This window comes from Sander lucioperca, chromosome 14 (genome assembly GCF_008315115.2).
Source record: "Sander lucioperca isolate FBNREF2018 chromosome 14, SLUC_FBN_1.2, whole genome shotgun sequence".
Taxonomy (NCBI): domain Eukaryota; kingdom Metazoa; phylum Chordata; class Actinopteri; order Perciformes; family Percidae; genus Sander; species Sander lucioperca.
The window spans coordinates 25,636,889-25,643,199 of record NC_050186.1 but is presented as its reverse complement, the minus strand read 5'-3'; positions in this window follow the sequence as shown (position 1 = coordinate 25,643,199).

Genomic DNA, 6,311 nt, shown 5'->3' with positions numbered 1-6,311 from the left:
CTCTTGACGCTGAATTTTGTGAAGCTCTTTTGCAGTACGGGGGTTTTGATTTGTCTCTCTAGCAGTCCTACGAGCAGTTGTCTCGGAAAGTGTTCTTGGTCTTGTTCAGACCTCAACTTAACCTCCACCGTTCCTGTTAACTGCCATTTCTTATTTACATGAAGAACTGAGGAAACTGCTACCACTTTGCTGTCTTCTTTATAGCTTTCTCCTACTTTGTCGGCATCAATTATTTTAGTTTTTGGAGTGCTAGGCAGCTGCTTAGAGGAGCCCATGGCGGTTTCAGGAGTCAGAGTTTTTATAAAGCTTTGAAATATGCATCACTTGGCATTTCCTAACGGTGACTGTGAACAAGCCATAGCCCTAGCCCCAAGAAGCTAATCCAGGTCTGAGACCTTGGTAAAAGTTATGAGAGCTCAATGCCTTTTGAGCCTATGCTTACTTTGATTTAAAAATCTAAGTGACAGGAGTTCTACTTATGTCCTTATCAGTTAAATGTACCCTGGGGCACCGGAGTCTCCTACTTAAAAAAAGCGAGACACTCTTCCTTCCAGACGAACAGTCAGGCTTGTATTTAAAATGTAATCAGTGGGTAATGCTTAATGTTGCATGACTCATTAAGATGTTACTCCGGTCTGAGTGTTAATGTTTTCAGACGCTTGGTTCCACTTCCCTGCCGTCTGTCTGCTCCGAATAACTGTTCTTCTGTTGCCTGCTGACCTCACATCCTCTCACACATACAGGTGAGGGCCACATAGGCCTGTCGAGATATGCAATAAATCAATTAATCGCATGATAAATAAAAGTGAGCTCGATAATTTTTCAATTTGCATGCTTGCTCTCTCTCTCTCTCTCTCTCTCTCTCTCTCTCTCTCTCTCTCTCTCTCTACACCAAAGAGACTGGATGACCACTCTCGGTTCCTTAGCGTAACGAGGCGTGAACCCTCGTGTCAGTCACTTGTCAGCCGCATGGTCTCTGTGTGTGGGGAGGCGGGACTCCTGGCGTAGCCTACCACAGAGTGCAGTGAAAGAGCCGCGTGAGGAGTATAGCTAGAGAAAACGCTAGTTGAGAGTTGGAGGAATAAAAAAATTAAAAAATAATACTTATTTTCGTAACAGTCAAGTATCAAAAACTGAGGAGGACACGCTGTTGGATGCTGTCCTCTTCTCCTACTCTTCAATGCCTAACAAATCTATCTCTTTCTGCTTGAGCAGCACTGGTTGAAGCCTGAAAATATTGTAAACAAATTAATAGCATAACTAATTACATTGGTCGGACTGTTGAGCTCTGTTTCAGACTGATACCTCCGGTTCAGGCTGGTCCTCCTCCTCAACACGTGCCTTTTTCAGTCGCGGAAAATACTTTTCAATACTCATCTGGATTGAAGCAGCAAACATTCAGTGTAAGAGTAAAAAAAATGACATAACATTATTTATAATAAGTTTATTTGATTCACAGCTGCTACATATAGTGTTTTGACCTCGACAACCCAACTGCATTTTATCGCAAACTTGTGACTAGTTAACTTTCTAAAGCAGGCGCAAACGCTTGTTTGCTAAGAGTCTGGTCGGGACTCAACACTGACAACATTGTATTCAGAATATGAAATATTTTTATAGCATTTTTTAATGTGGGATTGTGTAAAGGTGTTCACGAGATACCAACCTATTGTGAATTTTTCCAGCCGTCTTCTCCATAGACAGTGTTTTCATGGAGACAGACTGTGTGTGTGTGTGTGTGTGTGTGTGTGTGTGAGACAGAGACGGAGGAGAGCAGGGAAAGGAAATGCAGCTGAACGAATGCTTTTTAAATAGTGTTTACACAATTTTTTTTATAACAAAGCGCAATATGTGGCGGCAGGTGTTGATTGTGCGGCGCGCCGCCACAATATAGTCTATGTGTGGGAAACACTGGTTTTTGGTTATTTTGTTCATTTATTGTGGATATTTAAAATGTCTTCCAGTTCCAGTGTTAAATATTCTTTATAAATAAAAGTGTATTGATCTTTGAAAAGGTGTACCTGCATTATTATGCCATTATCATTATATTAGATGAAAATGGTCTCAGAACGACAATATTATCGTTTATCGCAATCATTTCTGGGACAATTTATCGTCCAGCAAAATTTGTTATCGTGACAGGCCTAGGGCCGCATGTATACACTGTGTTTTGATGATACTTTTTACTTTAGAAGTTGAGTGCCACTATATTCTGTGGGTGCAAGTGGGTGAAATAGAGTATACGCATTCTGCCCAGGTTTATTCCCTGCTGTTATGCTTTGAGGATTAAAAGAAAATGAAAAAGAATCAATTATAATTCCTGGGCGTTTTTCATGTCAACACCTGAGATGGCGTGAACAAGGACCTGAGTTGTTTCCTAGCAACACGAGTCAGAAGAAATGGTTCATAAACCAGGTACAGATACAGGCAAGGGTGTAGGTTGGGTTTCAGAAGTGCAGGGAATGCGATTAAATGTTCCCTGTGGAGTTTTTCTTTGTCTCGTGCAATCCAGCCGATAGTTTCACACGGTTCCATTGATCTGTAGATATTGGTAATGTGTAGGGCTGGGTACCGAACTTCGATACTTTAAGGCACAGACCAAAATGCCTCTAGAGTATTGAGAATTGAAAAATGCCTTGTCATTTAATTCCAAATTTCAGCACCTCAGGAGTAAATCTCATCAGCATCAGTAAGTCAAAAGGTATACAGAATGCTTGTACGCAGATCTAATGATGTTGGAGATTGACTAACGTTACACGTAGGGCTGGGCAATATTTCAATATTATATCGATATTGTGATATGAGACTAGATATCGTCTTAGATTTTGAAGAATTGTAATATCGTTACATGGTAAGTTTAGTCTCTTCCTGGTTTCAAAGGCTCCATTACAGTAAAGTGATGTCATTTTCTGAACTTACCAGACTGTTCTAGCTGTTCTATTATTTGCCTTTAACCACTTAGTCATTATATCCACATTATGATGGTTATTTATCTAAAATCTAAATGTGGGAGATATTTTGTGAAAGCACCAATTGTCAACCTTACAATATCGTTGCAATATCGACATCGAGGTGTTTGGTCAAAAATATTGTGATATTTGATTTTCTCCATATCGCCCAGCCCTAGTTACACGTCGTAGAGGCATTCAGGAAAAACTCTACGTAACCCACGGAGACGGGGCTTGTGTGTGTGTGTGTTGTGTTTTGAGAGGCTTAACCTTTGGTAAAGGATTTTATAAAAAATTGGTATCAAAAAAAGTATTGTTCAGGAACCGGTGTCAAATTCACGTTATTGTTATCGAAAATGTTAGAATGATACCCAGCCCTAGTACTGCGCCAAGATACACATCAACAAAGGCAGTTAGGAAGAAGACTACTAGTAAACATACATGTAGATGGAAACAATACAGGATTCAAACTTATAAGTAAAATTGGCTTTGCAAATGTTTTCTGAGGAAGGAAATGCGTTTAACACATTTCTGAGTGACAATGAAAAGTGATTCCACCCCTAAAAGTGAAAATGAAAAACTACAGTTATATCTATTTAGCAAATAACACATTATGATGAAACCATTTTACATTTAAATAGCTGGGTTTTTAATTCACTAAACCAATAGTCACTCTCCTCTTAGCTTTCTTTTGGTCTCTACCAAATCCTTAAATAAGTCTGATGATAGTGGTGGGACTGAACCAAAACGGTAAAGTTGTGGCCCGAAAAACCGAAACAGTGAGCTAAAATGCTCTGTAGAGCTGAGAGGGACTGCAGAGTTGGGTGATAATTAGGGCTGGGTACCGAACTTTATGCACCGACCGAATTGCCTTCATAGTATGGAGTATCAAAATATGCCTTATCATTCAATACCATATTCACCTAAGGAGTAAACCCAATCACCATCATAACGTTACACGTCGTAGAGGCATGCAGAAAAAACAGTTATGCTCAGAGATTGTGTGTGTGTGTGTGTGTGTGTGTACCGCGGAGACCATAGGGAAATTCGGAAATTACAAAGGTAAACAACAGCACGACACACGACCACGGAACACAGACCAACCTGTTGTCCAGCTTGTAAAACAAGAGTTTGAAAAAATTTGGAATCAGGCAGCCGTCTCCTGTGCCTTGGCCGTGTGGAAAGCGACAAACTTAAAATGAAAATTCCCAAACCGGCAAGTGTCAGCAACATCTTTATTAAATGTCGCCAAGGTAACATGTGATCTCGTGAAGTGCTGTCTCAAGCCCATTTATACCTATCTGAGCCAATGTGGCCTCACACACTCACTTACTTTGCACCTGAGATCAATTAAGTCTCTGAGTCTTTAGTCCTCAGGGCTCACTTTGGGATTGGGCCAATGTTTGTCACATAGGTGTAAAGGAGCAGAAAAAAATTGTAATGTTGTAATTTGTTTTTGTTAAAAATGGATTTAAATAAAATTGGTATTGGGAAAAAAAAGTAGCGTTCATGAACCAGTTTTGAATTCACGGCATCAGTTTAAAAAAAGATTTGAACGAAACCCAGCCCTAGTGATAATTCTAGGTGGGTTCACTGTGAGCATTTCACATTACACATAGGCATTAGACCCACTGTGAATATAAAACTATTGATTAGTGCAGCTTTAAACATAAATGGCTTTTGTTTTGAACGGCCACCTGTTCAGAGCCCATTTATCTTCCATTTGATGAAAACCGATGACTCTGTTAAGCTTTTAGTCATACGCCATTAAGCCTATTAAGTGAAGTATTTAAGCCTTGTTAAGCCTTCAGAATGATTACAGTTAACCATGAAATGTGGTAATTTACTTGTGGGTAGGCAGTCTTCTTTATTTTTGGGGCAAAGTGCCCTGGTCATACTGATCAGCTAAAGGGAGCAGCCACAGGCTTATAGAAAAGCTGCATTTCTGTCTGTCTGACATTCACACGGAGTCACATACACAGCTAATGCAGTAGTTAATCTCACAGCGGTCATCTCTTCATTAGCACATTAATTGTTCCGCCACCAAGACAGAAGCAGCCTCCCTCCGTCCATGGGATTGTCGCGCTGGGCCTTCAGCTCTGAGCTTCTGCAGTTAAAATTAAAAACCATGACAATAGTCAAAATCATTAGCTCTTGCGGGTTTTTTTTTTGGAAAAACCAGTGTGTTCATTGCCTCTCTTTTTAGTCTTTTTTTGTTCCGTCACTTACATTCTTTCTCCCTCACACACTGAACCTTTTGTATCTCTTCTCTGCTGCACTGCTTGTTGGGCAGCTTGTGTCTCTGTCCATTATGATACTGTTTGGCTTGTCAATGTTCCCCACTGGTGAACTCCTCTAATTACTGTCATTGATCAACTTCAAATGCACACAGTCACACGCACGCACGCACACACGCACACACACACACACACACACACACACACACACACACACACACAGTCACACAGTCCGCTTAGCCATACAGACAAAAACAAACTACTGTACAAAGGTTTGCTGTATCAACGTTTTCAGTAGCGAAGCTGAACACTGACCTCTCAGTGCTTTCTCTGTATCTGTCTGATAAACAGATATCTGAGTTGCTTCTCTTCCATCCATTTATTTCCACCTTTCCATGTACTCATGCAACACACGGCTGTTTATAGAGTAGATCATCAGCAGCACCATCATTATAAAATTGTACAGAGCTACTTAAAGGTATTTATTAGGTGTTGGCTATGCACAGTAAATCCGAAAGGCTCTGTTAACTTGTGATGTGCATTTTCCTCACTTTTCCACTAATGAGAAAAATTAATTGATGAGAGTTGCAGCCCCAATCTATAAAACCATGTTACTATAAACTGAAAATAACTTCCACCACTGATGACAGAGCTTGGAATGCTTATTTAGAAGTTTGAAAATAAAGACTTCATTAACTGATAAACCAATTCCTCTGAACCCATGCATATGCTATCAGACGCTGTGTATTTTATCTCGGTTGCCTAGGTTGCTGCTCTGCTGACAGTTTTGCTGTGTCACTTTCACCCAGAGTGCTGACTTCATCTGTGATTTCACTCAGCTCCACTTTAACCTCAATTGCTTCTCTGATATTCAGTGCATTTTCCATCTTATTGATTCCTTTCCAAAGACCATTTTCATTTTCCATGTGCATCGGCCCATTTTCAACCTCACTAATTACTTTGACATTAGTAATTCTATCACCCAGCACACACTTAGCCACAGTTTTAAATAAAAAATGACACAAGGGTTCCTTATCTGGGAGCAGACAGCCCTCAGTTTTCCCTGGTCAGCCTTTCAAACTCTTCAGTTACTGGTTAATAATACAGAAGGAATATTTGGCTCTTA